We start from the raw sequence: 17,857 nt of genomic DNA, 5'->3' as shown, positions 1-17,857 counted from the left end.
CCCCAAATTGCAGAATGCAATGCAATATACAGTAATCTCAGCCAAGGGAATTGGTTGTGAAACGAATTTTTGGAAAACCACATTACTCAAGCATTTTGTCTGAAAAATGTGGCAGCTATTAATTACTGTTATATTACAGGCTATATCACAATGAATAGAAAATGCTTCATGAATTTCAGCTAAGACTGCAGATACTATTGCCATCAGAGGAAAAAAAAAAAGTACACACTGGTCGAGCTGTAGCTTAAAAAAATTTGGACTTTTGCCAGAGCGGTTACTTGGAGTTGTTAAACACTCACAGCACTCTCTTTCCTTCCCCTTTTAACTGCTGGGGAGGAGTTAGCTATTAGACTCTCCTTCCAGTCTAACTCTGGATGAATTCACATTATGCAATGTGCCATGTATCTTTTTTTCAGATAGCCCTCCTGTACTGTCTTAGTGTACATAGAAGGGAGGAGAAGGAAAGTCTTATCACCAAAGAGCATAGTTTGTCTTATTCTAAAGTGGTGATACTAAGTTGCTTGCAAGTCCAACTACAAAGGTATAAATGAAAGCAATCATAAAATCCTCTTGTTTAAAACTGAAGACTCTTCTGGTTAAAAATAAATCACTTCAGGTGAAGTAATTCATACTGAAATGCAAGAAAACTACATTTTTGTGTTTCAGTGAGAGAGAAAGCATAACCTGCTAATCTTTCAAAATATATATATGCTTTTGATCTTCCAAATAATCAAAAAGGAAACTTGAAGGAAATCTATCATAATTTATAGCTTGATATGTTTCCATTTACTGCTATTTTATATTGCATGATTCCATAAAGGTAGTAGAAACTCTTGATGGTTCTCTTTAATTATATTCTACTTCTATGAAGTTCTGTTTTGGTATTATCTTCAAAAGTCTTCTTGGTAGGTAGGGTTTCAGAGGTGCTACAAATACTAGTCAAGAAGTAAAGCATGTCAGAGATGGAGCTTATTACCCACTTGTTTACTACTCGCTTGAGCAAATTTACTTGCCAGTTCAACCCTTAGCACATACAGATCAATTTCACAGAATCAGTGGCTCAGGTTGGAAGGGACCTTAAAGATCACCTAGTTCCCCCCTCACATGGGCCCATTCCTCAAGCTTGTCAATGTCCTTCGGGATGGCATCCCTTCCTTCTGCTGTACCAGCTGCACCACTCAGCTTGGTGTCATCTGCAAGCTGCAAGCTTGCTGAGGGTGCGCTCAATCCCACTGCCTATGTCATTGATAAAGATATTAAATAGTACTTATTTCTGTCACTTAACTCTGTGTTTGCTTAAGTTTTCCATGATGGGCAGATGAAAAGGAGAAACAGAAAAGTAGTGAGAACAGGAAGCTACAACAGGCAGCTTGGCAATTAATGTTGCTGGAGCTTTTATCTGAAAATCGCACAGCTTGTAAGGTGACAATTGAAACCATACTGAAATTTCTGAGTCCATTATTACCTGCAAGCGTGAGTGTGGGCTTAAACGGTAATGAATGTCTTCTGTTTTATCGCCTTTTTGCTGAATACATTGGTGCCAAAATGCTATTAAATATAGCATGTTCGCACCTATGGATTCTGAAAGAAAGATAACGTACCTTTCAGGCCATTACCATGCACTCCATATTTTCTCAGCAATGAGAGCAAGGTCATCTGATTAAAAATACCATTAACTCTAATATTATATCTTCCTGGGAAGCTTTTCCTGGGGAGTGGGTGAAATTAATCCTATGCTCCCAGATTTGAGTCTGATCAGACAAACATAACACAGCATATAAGAAGTTGTTACCTTGCCTTGTAGCCTAGAGTATATATTCAAAAGTGTCCACATCCGACAGGAAGATCTGTAGTGGTAGTTTGTTTCAGTGTGTGTCTCACCAATTACAAGTAGATGACTTATTTTCATTAGTACTTGATTTCTTTTTCAGGGTGTTGGTGGTGTTATATTTCTACTAGATTAAATTCTCATTTTTTAACTTCCATTGTTTTGGGGATTTATCTTGCTTATTTTGAGCTTTCCAAAGCTAAATGCCCAAAGCAAAGGCAATGCTGGGTTTGCAGCAAGCCTGAAGATGTGTCCTTCATTGTACTTGCTCGGTTAAGTTTTTCCGCTGTTTGACGAACCCTAACAGCCAAAGTAAGAGTGCTTAAAATTCTTTCATGGTATAATACACAACTCAAACTGAAAACTATAAATCTTTTGAGGCTGGCAGCCACAAACGACATCTTACCACAAACATAACTGAACATTTTATCTTACATGTACACATTTTTGCTTATGAATGTAATTTTCCAGAAATGACCATCAGTTGAATGACTTGGCAGATGCCATTGTCAGTTGCTGGTCAGGAAAAGCCTCCTCTGATCAGTGCATCACCTTCAGCCTTTACAGAAGGTGAATGTGCTACTGCAAGTGTATGTAGTACACTTGGATCTTACAGGTGTTTACTATAAGTTTACTGTCCATTACATAGCAAAAGGCATCCATAGCAAAGTCCAGCGAGGTAACCTGGGGAAAGAAGAGATGGGAATGGCAGCACCCATTCTGATTCTACCAGCAAGAGTATTGATAGTTCCCTTTGTGTGTTATAACACAGTTTTGAGTCGTACCAATAGAGTAGCAGCGTAAATTATTAATATGAACATTAGCTTCTTAAGAAATAAAGATATAAGACATTTCTGGATGGCCTGTATGAATAAGATAAGATTTCAGGAAAAAAAAGACGTTGCACCATGACAATGCAATACTGAAAATGCTAAAATCTAGGAAGGGCAGGTTTTGCAATATAGCAAATAATGTTTGGAGGGCTTTTTGGTTATTTTTTTTCCCATCAGACATTTCATAAAAGACCATCTAAAAATCTTTGTTTAAATGCTAAAAAATAGTCAAGCGTTATGTCTCTGTAAGGTTACAGATGCTATGGCTTAAAACAGAAAGCAGGCATAGTGTGATATGTAATTAGCAATATAACCTATGGTAATGTAGAAGAAATAAAGCCAATTTTCCTTCTTTGTATGTTTTCCCAAGAATACATAGTTGCATTTGAAATTCACAAAATAAATATAATTTATTCTTGAAAACAAAGCAGATATTTTCTTACAATTTCTAGGGTAAGTTGCATGTTGTAGCCTGTCATGACCAAGTAACCTTAGCCTGATTCTGTTGATTCTGTTTCGTCAATTCCTAGTGCAGGTCTTTAGATATGCACAATGAGAAGTAGAAACAATCCAACTCTTGGTATTCCCTAAATAAACAGTTCTCGCAGTATTTTCACAGTAAATTAATTCTTGCATGCTGTAATAAACAGAAGTGTTTTATCATCTTTTTCAGTGAAATATTTCAACAAACAAGGATCACTGTTTAAAATTCTAGTAGTGCCAACATATGAAAATGTACCTTTCTGTAAAGAGATTGCATCTTAAAAGAAAAAAAGGACAGTAAAAGATCTCATGCATGTTAAATCAATGAATTCAGTATTTGTTGCTCTTCCTTGACCCCTAGATAGTATCAGCATGTGTAAGATTAAAAGCTCCTTAATTTTATCTTCTTTGTACAACAGAAACAGGTATTGTTTTTTAAACTTATTGATTTTCTTTTTAATGTAAATTCTGCAGAGTATTTCACAGTCATATGCTTCACTTGAAGACCTGTAATTTTTCATCTTTATTCAGCTTTCAAGTGTCTTGAAAATAAATAAATAAAAATCAGCTATTTTTTTTTCTCAGATGTCTGTACACGATTGAATTTTGAATCCATATCTAAATAAAATTCCTTTGTCTAACAGCATGTGGCTGGTTGCATGTGATCATGAATTCTGTAAGGGTTTTGGTTGCTATGCATGAATTTACACTGGGAATGACAGAGATTAGAAGAATTACTAAATAATTACCATATCCAGTCAGTACTCTCATTTAAAATTAGTTTCTGCTTTGTGCTACTAGTAGTTGAGTATGTCTTTCATAGTCAAGGACTAACTCTCCACCCCGACCCCTGAAATGGAGACATTGTTTAGCATCACTAAAGAGACTTTTATCCAGGAACTGACACCTAAAAGGTATCCTTTCCTCCAAAAAAAGTTCTGCAGTGAGAGAAATTGCAGAGATGGTGCTTGGTCCACTTTTGTATTACATTAAACATTCTGATTGTGTTGCCCAAATCTTACATGGGACATATGAAGAGGTACAGCGTGTAAAATACATATGGAAACATCTGTGATTTCAAGTCAAACTACCATCAACTTCAAGGTTGCTTAATTTGAAGTTTGCTTAATTTTCTCAGATACATGTTAATGGGAATTTTCTAAGCACTAGTAATATACCAATACCATTTTGAGACAGAAGTTATTCTAAGGCTATCTTGAGATAGATTTAATGTAATTTTGACACTTTTTGTTTTATTATTTTTGGCTGAGTGTGTGTGTGTGTGTGTGTACAATGATGGGTACTTTTCATTACATGTGATGTTAACTGACTTGTCTCTAAATAAATCCTGGAGCTCTACAAAGTTTCCTGGCTGGAGGAGTCTCAGCACTGTAAGCCAACAGGGCTCTTTTTGTAAGGTAATAGGTTCAGTTATGCAAAGCTCATTATGTGAATAAAGAAACAAGTATGGGATTTTAACAGTATGATATTACAATACTTCCCCCCATCCCCCCCGAAATAAATGTTTGGATCAAATTAGGGAATGCATGCCTGAATTTATCAAGTATCCTGAAAAGGCACAAAAACTAGTAAAGGAGTTCTAGCTAATACAGTCTACTTGAATATTCAACAGGGTGCCTTACCCAAGACACTTAAACTAAGCATCCTTTTAATAAAAAAAAGACAGGAAAGAAAGAGAAGTGATCAGTTTTCATGCAGAAAAGGAAAACTTTTGGTGTTCTTCAGCAGAGATCTGTATGGTGATCCATCACTCTCCAGCATGGTCACAAAAGACCTGGAAAGGAGAAACAAGTAACAAGATAATTAAGATAGTTAAGGATTTATTGAGGTTTTTAGTGCTCAGACCAATTTTGAAGAATGGCAGGAGAACAGAAGAATGAATGCATGATACATTGAATTTCATGTGTTAAAAGAATGAAAAATATTTTATACTGAGGAAAACTTCTAACATTCTTGATAAAATAGTAGTCTTTTAGGTCATCAGGAGCATATCCTTTTATATGAATAATAGTTCTTGACTCAATGTTTTTTAATAATGAAAGAAAGCAACAAATGTTAAGAATTACTAGGAATGTAATACATGAATTAAATAGAAAACACCACTGTGGGATGCTCTAAATCTCCAACAAACATACGAGAACCATGTGCAGGTCTCATTTGATGAAAAAAAGATGACACAAATGTACAAAACTATCTTTTGCATGAAGAAAAAGTATACTACTAGGAACTTCCAGATTTGTTGTTGTTGTGTTTTTTTTTAAAAAAAAAAAAGTGTGAAAAAAAGTGGGTATGGGGAAGGAATCAAATTATGGAGAAGTTAGACAGGAATTGATTTTGATTCCTCTTCCACCATAACAAGGAGAGGCATGAAATAAAACAGTAATACTCAGAACTAACCAAGGAATATGGTTTACACAACATATTAAGTTGTCACACAGTGATACCGATAGTGAAAATTTTCACTATTTCAAAGGATGGCAGTTCGACTTTCTGGAAGAAAAAAAATAAATGTAAGTGTTACTTTTAAAAAATATAAGTTTTCTGCTCAAAAAAGTTTTGAGCTACATCTTGCTAATGTCTAGAAAAGTATTATAGAGAAGTACATTTACATGATTGCCTTCATCTCCCCCAGGCACCTGCTATTGATTACTGTAAGAGTCAAGATAGCAGGCAGGACAGACTTTCTTTTGCCACTGTAATCAGTTCTTATTTTCACTTAGCATACAACCTGCATCTCTTACAGAGATATTTGAGGTTGCTTAACTGGAAAATAGAAAGTATTATATCATTTTGTGTATTATGTCAGAATTTACCTCTGGGGGGTGAATATCTGATGGGGGAAAAAAAAACAACAACAAAAACAAACAAACAAAAACACTACTTTGAGGTGATAGCTTTCAGATAAAGAGTTTGGTGTTTGTTGCTTCTCAGTCACTTCAGGTCCAAACAGTCTGTTTTGTTTTGCAGGGGGAAGGGGACAGATGGGAACGGCAGCAGGCTATTGTGTGTTCTGATAACCATTAAGTTAGGCTGGTAAAGATAGGCATAAGATTTGGGTTTACTGGTATGTGTGATACAAGTACTGTTAGGTATTTCTCACTGCACAAGGTAAATTAGCAGAGCAATCAATTACCTTTGTAGCTAGTTTTTCAGTGACTAATATATTGCACCAAATGTATTTTTGCTCTTTTTAATGTGCTCAAATTCTTTCAGATCTTTATTGGTTTTGTTGTGACCATTTCATATAGTTTTCAAAGTTGAACAACAATATATTTTATATTCACTGAAAAAAAAAGTTCTGTTAGTGTCCATTACATATGAGCAAAATAACTCATCTGTTACATGCTGCCTGAGATACTGCTATAATTGTCATGTCCTCTCTTTAACATAAGTTAAAATACTGTGGCCATAGGGGAGATGGAATAGTTGCTTTATTTCCTTTTTGTAAACCTTTCAATCTGTCATACGCTGTTTTTAAAATTATTTTTGTCTTAACTGAGATTACTTTATTAATATTTTTTCTTACTAGTTTACTATTTCTCTTATTTTATTCTGCCCTAATTCTTCTTGTTCCCTTTTATTTTCCCTACTTTTCAGAGCAAGAAAGTTTCTGTACAGAATTCATTTCAGAGAGTTTCTTTTAAGAATCCACACAAAACATTTCCTGGTTGTAGGATTAAATTTTGACAGCACTTAACTATGCACTTCACATTTTTCCTCTGTCTAATCAAATTAATTTCATTAGAATGGCTTAATGTACAATGTTACAACTAAGTGCACTATCTTAAAAAGTCCTGGACCTTAAGCTTGGGGGCCTTAAGTTTGTGGACAGTCCGTTACCTCTGAAAATAAGACTTCTCTTTTTCAACTCATATTTATTACATGCTTTGTCATGTAACAGTACCTACTATTTCAATATCTTATTTCTATTGATAGAAATAAGAGGCAATTTTGTGTGACTTTAGAAAATAGGACCAGATTATATAAGAGCTGAAGTTTCAAATAAAAATTACATTTTACGTGGTACCAAGTATTGTATTGCTCGAGAAATACAGAGGCTTGTATGGTATCACTGCATCTGATGAAGTTTTATGTCTTTGGAAACACTACTATATTACCCTTACTTAGCATTTTAACAAGTGCGTAATAAGTTAAAAGAAATTTATTAATTCCTCTTTGAAAAAAAAGAAAGAAAAAGAAAAAAAAAAAAAAAAAGAAAAAAGAAAAGTAGTAGTATAGGAAGTGTTGGGTATCTGGAGAGAAAACTCGTGGTTTTGGAGCCACTTTCCTGTATTATAAACTGTTTGCTTATTACTGCTCTTCTTCAATGTTGCAAGACAAAGTACCATGCTACTTATTTTATTTGGGGGAGGAAAAATCTTGTTCCTTTGATTTTCTTTATATCAGTAACCATGTATAAGTATTTCCAGAAGCACAGAGTCGTGTATTACATTGTTTCCGTCCTCCATCAGCCATTGTGTTGGGGTGGGGGAAAATCCTGCTTTAACAGAGGGAAATGAACCGTTTTAGTCTTGTCCTTGCTACCTGTAAATTACCATAGTCTAAGATGAATATTTATGTGAGAGCTGTTTGTTAGAATGGCATTACATGCCTAGAATCTTTTCTTTCATTCTTGTATTCTAAATAAATAGTATTTTTTAAATAAGAAAGAAAATACTTTTGTCATGATAGAATCAGCTTACTGTAAGCCTCATTTTGTCCTTAAATTACATTTTCATTCCTATAGAATGAAGAAATAGAAAGTTATGTTGCTGAGCATGCCAAGTTGAAAGAGGAACTCTTCCCTTGCTTTCAATACAGGACTGAACTTGATGGAGAATCAGAGATTGTTTTTGCAACACAAAATGCTGTCAGTTTTGTCTTGCCAAGACCAAGGCATTTGGAAATCTATAGATTTCTTCATATGGTGTTCTGCCTAAAAAGCAAAACACTAGGAACTAAATTCCTCAGTGAGGATAGTAGAAAACTGTTAATATTATTGTTAGGTAAACTGGCTTTTACTAGTGATAATATTGGAACCCCCTTTTTTTTTTTTTTTTTTTTTTTTTTTCTTCCTAAGCAATAATGAAAACAGGATTCTAAAACCATAATGCTGGTCTGAATCAAATTCACAGATAAAACTTCGTTAAGTGCTTTTACTGCTTAAGTATAAAATTGATTCATATTTCATTTTAACACTTTGGTCTTTGAACACAAATCAAAGCCTCACTGAAGGGAAAACACGGCATGGAGGGAACTGGGGAAGTGGAGAAAGCAAATTTTAAACCAGAACAAAACAGTGTTTTCCTAGGTAAATATCAGATGTCAAAGGGAAAACAGATATTTGTTTAAATCCCTTAATTTTAAATTGGATTTAAATTTATATATTATAAATAGTGTGCTGGGTGATTTTTTATTATTATTATTATTTTTTTTCCCCCTTCCCACCCCTGTGGGTTAAGCAACATTTTAGTAACTGCCAGTTACCAAAACACATGGCTACAAACTTCATTAACTCGATGTTATGTATTCTGGTAGCGTGTGTATGACTGAGCAGCAGGATGTCTTTCATGTACAAAACACTCTCCAAATATTAATAAAACTACACTCCTGTCAATCTTGAATGTAAGCCAAAAAACTTTTAGGCCCTAGAAGATCTAAGAAAGGTTTGTTGCTTTCTACTTCTGCTACATGATTAGAAGTCTGTGAGGATAGCAAGTTGAAAACTTCTGACATGTAAGTGTCAACAAATAATTTCATGAAGTATAAATGTACGGTACACGTATTAGTGACGTTTTCTACTTCCTGTAGATGCATTATGACATTCTGTCTAATCTTTGGAAACCATAGCTGTGACACTGATGTATTCAGTGCTATTGTGCCTGTTGTATTAAAGAGAGGAGAAGAAAAACAAAAACAAAACAGTTGGAATAAGATATTCTGTTTAAGACACTTTTGGGACAAGCCAGGGGGTAAATCTGCCTGGGAAAATGGGATTTAAGTGTCTAGAAAACAAGATTAGCCTTTTCCATTTGATCTCTGGTGAAATCATGTTGAACTGAGATGTTTCAGAGCTGACAGCTCCTAGTGAATTCATTTTTTCTTCATTTTACTGAATTGGAGAGCAGAGGCCACAGGCCCTGCTGCCCTTTTATTGTCTCCTAGCTCTGTTGAGTCAATTCTCATGCAAGAACTTCTACTGCATGTGTTGAGTAGCTAAGGCTTCACTAATCATATCCGACGTTATAATAGCTTTCCAGACAAAATTCTCGAGAAAGATTAGATGGACTCAAATCTCTGTGATTAATAGGATATGTTACTTCATGCAACTTTTTGCTTCTTTGAAGTAAGAATACATAATGAATGCCATAATGTAATTATAGCCTGTGACCTTCTAGAATTACTGCCTCATATAGGTAGCAAATAATAATAATAATAAGGTAAATAACAATCTCTTCCTCGTTCTAATAAAAATAGAGTATAAGCCTCTGTAGTGGATGTAAAAAGCAAATTATGTGCTTCTCATTACTTGTGTTATGATTAAGGCCATATACATGGTATAATTTAAAAGGGAATGAAAAGAAATATTAGCACAGCTGTGGAATTTATTTTGTGTGAGATCAACTAAATTCAGGAGAACAGTATGTCTTCAGTAGAATTATGGTCTGTTCATAATTTTGTAACAGAAATTCAGCGTCCTAAATGGAGATTAAAAGTACAATCCCTTGGAGGAACAAATCTCTCACATGGAAGTTATATCTCAGCTGGCTCTCTTTCTTCTCTGCTATTAATTTATTTGAGCAGTTTGCATTTATTGCACAAGAAACTTAGCACGGATTATTGTAGAATTTCTTCATCCACAGGTAGGCATGTTCTGTTTGCAATAAGAACTTCTCTTCAGACATGTCCAAAAATCATGAGATCTGTCATCCCTTTCTTTTTATGATGATGTTCAGTATACTCTTAGCTAAAAAAAAATGAACAAGAAATAACTCTAAAATGAAGGCTTGAAGTCAATCAGTTGAGAAACTTTCATATTTGATTAAATATGCCATTATTACCTTTGCACCATCTTGAAAATCAAATTACCAATTTAGTGACTGATTCCATGGATTTAATTACGTGCCTCAATTATATTCCTGCCCCTACCTTTCCTTCGTATATTTCTTTGACTTCTCCTTATGACATGGGGGCTTCCCAAGGACAGGATGCAGATTCTCCATGTGAGACTTCTATTCTGTAACTTTAGGTATCTCAAAGTTAGGTATATGGTCTAAGTTATGCCACCCCTCACCCTCTTTCTACTAACTGAGAACGAATAACTTTTAGTACATGTCCTAAAATAAGTGCCAAAGAAATGGATAATGAGTTCCCCTTTGGAAAGGGCCTATTGCTTTTCATTGACCAGACATTTGGCTTTAGGCTAGAACCTTAACTTTGAGATGACAGCAGAGAGGTAGGATCCTCATCCCTGTGTTTTACTTTTCCCGGGTGTGGTTAGTTTTGTTGAAAATGTGCCCGCACATGACTACTGTTGAGAACAATTGTAATTCTCCTTTTGGATTTCACATTCTTTGGCCCTGTGTGAGTTAGTGAATGCTGGCATGATGTAAGAGGAATGTGGAATAAGGCAATGGTGCCCTGGAGGCATACTGGCATTTGCATGAATTTGGGAACTTCTGTGTAATGTACAGTTCAACTGATGAACTGAAGAAAAGCTCAAGCAAACAAACTTTTTTTTTTAATATTTGCAGAAATGTTAGAAAATATATATATTTTTCTTTTTAGTGAAAGAAAGCAGTTAAATTTGCATCAAAATGTCAGTTTGACATTTGTTTTGTTAAAATCAAATGGTTTAGCTCTGCAGCTTGGGGTTGGGGGGGGTAGAAGAAAGGAGTTTGCTTATAAGGTCAAGTGTTCAAGCCAACCTGAAAGAATGAGTACTGTTATAATTACTCCCACTGCTGTGCAAACATGAAGCTGACTGAAATGATCCTTCTTAATTATCAGCTTTGATAGTGTATATTTAGGGTTACCTCTTGAAAACTAACAGAGTTTTGTCCCATCTCTTTTTCAACTTGACTGCAATAGATTGAATTCAAGAAGTTGTTTTATTCCTGCTGGCACTCAGAATTCTTACTTAATGAGGCATCTGCTACAGCTAAACTAAACATGTCACACAATAAATATGGAAAAAAAAACTGCTGTACTGCGTTGTCTAGTTCTGATCTGGGGGAGGGGAAGAGAATATGCTTTTCCTCTGTATTTTTAAAACTTAAATTTTCAAGACCTCCTGTGTATGTGAACAGACTTCCTGTTAATATCACTATATGAATACATCTCTTTCCCAATTGAGTGCGAAAGAACCTTATAGTTTTCAGATAGTCAACATACTTGGATAAGGAAAATCACTTTTAAAAATTAGATGTGATTTCAAAGAAGCCTATTACAATTTAAAAGGATATAATTACAATTAAGAGCTGCTCCTAATCCCCACTGATTGCTTTTGAACACTTTGGTGCAAAAACTGTAGACTATAGATGTTAGGCTATCAGGTGAACAATACTCATCTCAGAATTGTGTGGAAACAAATGTGCTTTTGGACTACTTTAACTTCTATATAACTTTGCCAACTAGAATATTAAGACTCCAAAAATCCACCAGAAAATGCCTACTTTATTTATAAAAGCTGAGTGATTTACTATGAGTAACATGGGAGCAAAAAGTGTGTGTGGTATGGCCCTCTGTGTGCACTCCCTCATTAGCCTAAAAAGATTTTTAAAACTATGGTGTAGCTCATATCATCTCTCAAGTAGCTGCTTTTGTAGCTGGCAGCAGCAGCATGTCGTTATGGACCAGGCTCGCCGACAGTCTGACCTTCTCCATAACCCTGCAGCTGAGGCAGCTCAGAAGCCATGACCACATTCCCTGACCACATAGTGCTTCAGTGGTGAAGAAAAATGAGATGGATGTATGAGCAGGGCTTTTCTCTATCCTGTTAAGGTGAGGAAGCTATGAGTGGCCCTGTAAGTTATACAAATGGACAGGAAAACAATTATGACTATCCTTCTGGCGTTATTAGGGAGGAAAAACGAAATCTGGCTCTAAAACCAGTGATGATTAAGCTCTTTTGATCACTCAGAGTGTTTTGTTTTATTTTTTAAAGTGAATTCTGTGCATCTCTGAAAATTATTTTAATATAATAATTTATATTTTGGAACCTATCCTCTTATATGGGAATATCTGCACATTTATTTTTTTATACATATATCTGTCCATTCTTTTTACCTCCTCCTTCCGCATCACCTGGTTGCCCTGGGAAGATGCCATCGCTGCAGGGAGTCTTACTAAGAGGCTGGAGTTGTTTTGAGTTTTGAATACACGCAGGCTTATATTCATTATCAATAGAGAAGATTAGGTTGAGTTCCACAGCTGGAACCTGCTACTGAAAATGGTCTGTTGCTCTACCCTTTGCACTCAAGAGTTTTATGCTGGGACAGATTAGTTGAAGTGTCCCTGTGGAGTATAGCTGTAGGTTTGTGATGGGATAGGAATTTTTAAAATAGATTAGGCCCAGCATGCTACCCGCTTTTTAGATCAGTAGTAGCTGCTTAAATTCAGGTTACAAAGAGATAAGCAAGCAGAAGGACGAAGGATGTGCTGTACTGAAGGCTGCTTTGCTCAGTGGTGAGCTGGTTCCATGTTATAGGCATCAGCTGCTTCATCTAGCCTGAAGTATTGAAAGTGAACAAGAGGCTAAAGGAATCAAAGAATCATTATGGTTGGAAAAGACCAGAAAGATATTAACAAGTTGTGCAGAAACAGTTGAGAACGGGTCTAACAATGTCTCTCATTAAATAAGTTAATTAATGACGAGGGGGGGAAATTAGCACGGCTTTTGCCATATTGCAGGGAATTAGGATCTGTATCGCTCAGTGTAAATGTAGTGTGATTAGGAAAACAAAATTTCCTGGCTAGATGGTGAAGGAGGGAATTGTTTGTGGCCTCTGATGCAATCTGCATATCAATGCACCTTTGTTCTTTAATTCTTTGTCATCACGTTTGTTTTATTTTATTTTTAGTGGATTTTGGAAAATTAAAAGGTTGGGGATTTAATTTTGAGTTCTCACACATGGTGGATCCTCATCCTTCTGGTCTTGAGCCCAGAATATATCCTTAGGTTTGATAGCAACAATAACACTCTTGATTCAGTACAAAACACAGCTTTTTGAAAGAAACATGTTATGTTTTTTATTAAGCAGTTGTTTAGCAGAGAACAAAACCTTCATAGTGACCAAGTTAAGCATGGTGCCAATTCAAAACCTTAGTAATGGTAACTTCCTCATCAAAAATGGTGTGTGTGTGTGTATATTTATATTTCTTTTTAAGATGGAATGATAAAATCTATTTTCCATTGTGATGGCAATAGCACTTGTTATTAATTTCTTTTTGGATTATAAATAATATTTTACAGATTGGATTTCCTGTGTACTTGCTTCCAACCCTATCTGTTGGACTGACTTCTGCTGCAATACTGATGTGTAAAAATAAGTGTTTTTGTTATGACTAAGTGTACATGGTCTGAACATGAGACTGAAAGACAAGAACAAATTTACTTTGTGGTTTGGACCTGAATCAATGAGGGATTGATTCAGTTTCCCTCAAAATATAAGAAATGCCCTATTGGCTCAGACAAACTGTCTGTCTAGACTGTCTATCTGGTTTTCTGCCTCCAACAGTTGCAATTGGAAATGTTATTTAGGGAGAGCACACAAGACTGTCTGCTTTCTGCAGTCCACTTCCCTCATATTCTTCCAGCACCTGCACCTACTGAATTAGGGATGCACGGTGGTACTCTTCCACTCCTATGTTATTTATTTATTTACTTACTTATTCTTAGTACCCATTTATTGTCCTGATTTCCACTATTTTTTTCTGATCTTTTAAACCTTTGTGGTTGTGTGTGCCTACACAGCTTCTCACAGTATCAAATTTCAGAAGTTTGCTACCTGGTGTTTCAAGTGTTTCAAACAAAAAACACACATCTCCTCCCCCCCGCCCCCCCCGCAAACCTCCCTTTCATCATTTTTAAACTAATTTCTAACTACTTTCAACTAATTTCCTCACGTGAAAAATGAAGAACCTAAGCAAGAATCTTGCATCTGAATGTTTCCTGATATGTGTTTCATACTTCTGAATCGGTAAGATGGGCTGAAGCAAAATCTGAAGTCTGAACCAGCACCTGAAAAGGAAATTTTAGAATTTCAGCCAAACCTTGCAATATATCACTAGCAATGCTATTGCTGACCATAAGGAATGAAGGGTGACATGGGTGGAATATACTATTAGTTTGTTATATTTACAGAAAAAATCTAGCTAGCAGGGACAGCTTAAGATAGGCTTAACATTGGAAATAATTCTCATAAAATCAAGAAATGACTGAAAGAAATGGGAGATAATGGACACCATTCTGTTGGGAAATGTGAATCATCCACTTGCTTTGGAAGAGTCAGATCTACAGCTACAGGAAAGGGAACGTCTAGCTGGGTAGAAACTCCTTAAAAAAAAAAAATCCAGAAGCTCCATCTGATGCCAAACTGAATATGAATCTGCAAAATATGCAAGTACCATATATGAATGTACAGGCAGAAGAATGTTTTATTACTGTACTATTATCATCACTTTGTTTTGCTCAGTACAGGTCAGTTTTGAAGTACCCTTTTCCAGTGTTGGGCATCATCTTTCAAACGGTGTCTGGATCAATTAAAGAGTATTCCAAGGACAATAATAAGGATGAGTAGAACTCCAAAAAATTAAAATCTGTGCTGAAATTTTGGAAAAAATTATATTAGTTTGCTTAAAACAAGATGGCTAAAGTAGGGAGGGTGGAAGTGTTCGAATACTTAAAAGGCTTTTATGAAAAGGGTAGGAGAAGAATTAACTTTGGTAAGGAGCCTATTAAATAATAAGGAAAAAATGTAGATCATAACAAGTAATAACACACTGCACTGTTCTGGGCTTGGAAACGAATTCATCTAGATACTGCTTGATAACTTTTTTTTGGTGGAAGACTTAATACTTCAGCAATTTGTATTTGAAGGGTTCAGCGTATTCTTAACTCCCAGAACTGCCAAAATATTGAACAGAAGGCTTTAAGTGATGAATAAAAAAATGGAGAATGCATCAGAAGATATGCTAGTGGAGAAACAGTTAATGGAAACTGCATCTCTTTACAGAAATAATTAGTTGTGCCATTGTTTTAGCAACTATAGAAAAGGGGAGGGGATTCTGAATACATGCTTTGTCTTAGTAGGTTGCCAGTTGGAAGGCTACTGCTGGAATGCTTGTAACATTGCAAGAGTTTGTGTGTAGTGGTCATATGGTGTTGAGTCCTACTATGTTTTGTTGAATCTAATTTTATTTATATAGTGACGTGGCTTCAGTTATACACAATTTAGTTTACGCACAGCTTTCAGCTAAGAGGTAACAAGTTTATAATCTGTCATTTTATTGTTTATAGTCAGAGGTTATAACTATGAAAAACATCACTACATGGAGAGATTAGTTTACAGGAAGTTAATGTTCTCTGCATGCCTGCTCATGTGTGAGACTTTAAACACAAGACGAAAGAGACGCTATGATAAAGAGAGAGATTCTCGTGTAAGATGGCTGAATAAAATGCATGAGAGCAACTTCAGAGCTATGTAACTTGGCTCGGGGAATTCAAACACTTTCCTTTCCTTGAGATGCTGCCTTGTGCTGCACCTTTTTGCATCATAACGTCCCCTTAATATGTCAAGGTTTGATAGGGTTTTATGCTATTGCAGATCACCAGTCAATAGCATAAAGAAATTCTAATGTTAAATGCCAATAGTCTTGATTTTAAGAGTTTAGAAAGAGGATCCCTGAGAACAAAGAAATCCTAATAATCCTGTAATCCATGAATATCAACGAGTGTCAAAGGGCTGAAGACAGAAGATTCCTGTCTTGTCAGTTAATTTTCAAGAGAGATGAACACTTATACCAAAAGAAAGAGACATGTCCAGATGATTATGATGATGATTTAAAAATAAAAATACTGGAAATAATAAAATAAAAATCCAGAAAATGAAAAGCACTAGGCCAAGCAAAGCATCACAGAAAATGACCTTGCAGATGTGCCATCTCTCATTAAATTAAAGCTATTCATCCTGTCAATATTTCTGGTTAAAGTTACATTTCAGAGTCCTTAGTTGGGGGTTTTGTGTAGAACAGTACCCCATGGGTTAAGTTGTACAATAAGGATGCCTGCTCAAAGTCAAGGAAAGATTTCAGTTACTTTTGGTGATCTTTAAGCCCTCACTCTTTAAATCCTTTTCTAGGATCGTATAAGGAAATATTAATTGAGGGCCTGTACAAATTACGCCTTTAAATCTGCTTATGAGGAATGAGGAAGGCCATTACACGCACAAACAATGAAATTTAAGTACTCAAAAACGTTTCCAGTAAATCATATATGTTTTATATAAACAAGAGGATTTGTGGCAGAGAAGTGGACTACAGCCTGAAATCCACTGTCTTTTTCAGTAGCTAAATGTTCCCTTGTATAGAACTAGTTACACACAGTAGATAAGAAATAGGATAAGAAATGTGTAATAAGACTCAAGACTGAAAGATTCAATTGTCAGAAAATTCATTACTGATCAGCTGTTCTGATAGTTTGACGCTGAACCGTCAGGGAGAAGTGCCTTCTCCCTTCCCTCCCCCCTCATACATTAGACTTATTTACAGTATTCTACATAGGACTTTGCTATTTAAGGTACTAATTAACATCCAATATTTTCTTCCATACTTTTGAGCACAGGAGGAACAATGGGAGAGTCATATCTGTAGGGGAATTAAGGACTAAGTTTACAATAGCACCTTCATTCTTTCAAATTACTCCATAATAGCACTTCAAGTTGCTGAGCTTGGGAAAAATATCTCTTTGAGATTTACATTAAATACAGATTCCACCAAAACTCACCAGTAAATATGTGTGTGTTGAAACAAAAGCAAACCTGCTGTTTTAACTCCTGGATATGTTTCTGTCTATCTAAGAACAGAGCACCAGAGAGATTGATTCAAACCAAATGCAAGGCTTTAAGTATAGGGAGAATGGAAATGACGTTCTGTGAAAAGAAAACATTCAACAGCTTGTTTTTCAGTCCTGAAAGGTCTAAAATAAGCAAACTCTATAGAAAGTAAACAGACCAAATTACAACAGTGTGCTACTGATTTTTGTTGCTGCTATTGACACTTTTCTGTTCCCCATTCTTGGCTCACATTTCCTAAAGTTCATCTCTGACTTTTCTATCTCCATTCATTAGTAGTATGAAAGCAAGTATTGAAATATATCTGCCAAATATATTGGAGAGGAGTGTTAACAGATATGTCTAGATACTGTAGAAGAATGCGTTTCATAGATGTATGTTACACCAACTTCAGCATCAGAATGAGGCCTGGATATATTTTAAAGCACTTTTAAAACAAGACCAAGAAAATTCATTTGAAGGAATTTTATACCTGACATGAAAAATTTTGTTTCTTTGCCAATAGTAGCTATTACCACTGCTAAAGCATAACATGGCAAGAGCTAGAACTATATTTCTACACTCCTGGAGATATCTCTTTAGTCATTTGTGTTTATAAGGTCAGTTCACTGCCAAGACTA

This window comes from Oxyura jamaicensis, chromosome 4, assembly GCF_011077185.1.
Source record: "Oxyura jamaicensis isolate SHBP4307 breed ruddy duck chromosome 4, BPBGC_Ojam_1.0, whole genome shotgun sequence".
Taxonomy (NCBI): domain Eukaryota; kingdom Metazoa; phylum Chordata; class Aves; order Anseriformes; family Anatidae; genus Oxyura; species Oxyura jamaicensis.
Note: the sequence above shows the minus strand (reverse complement) of the source record.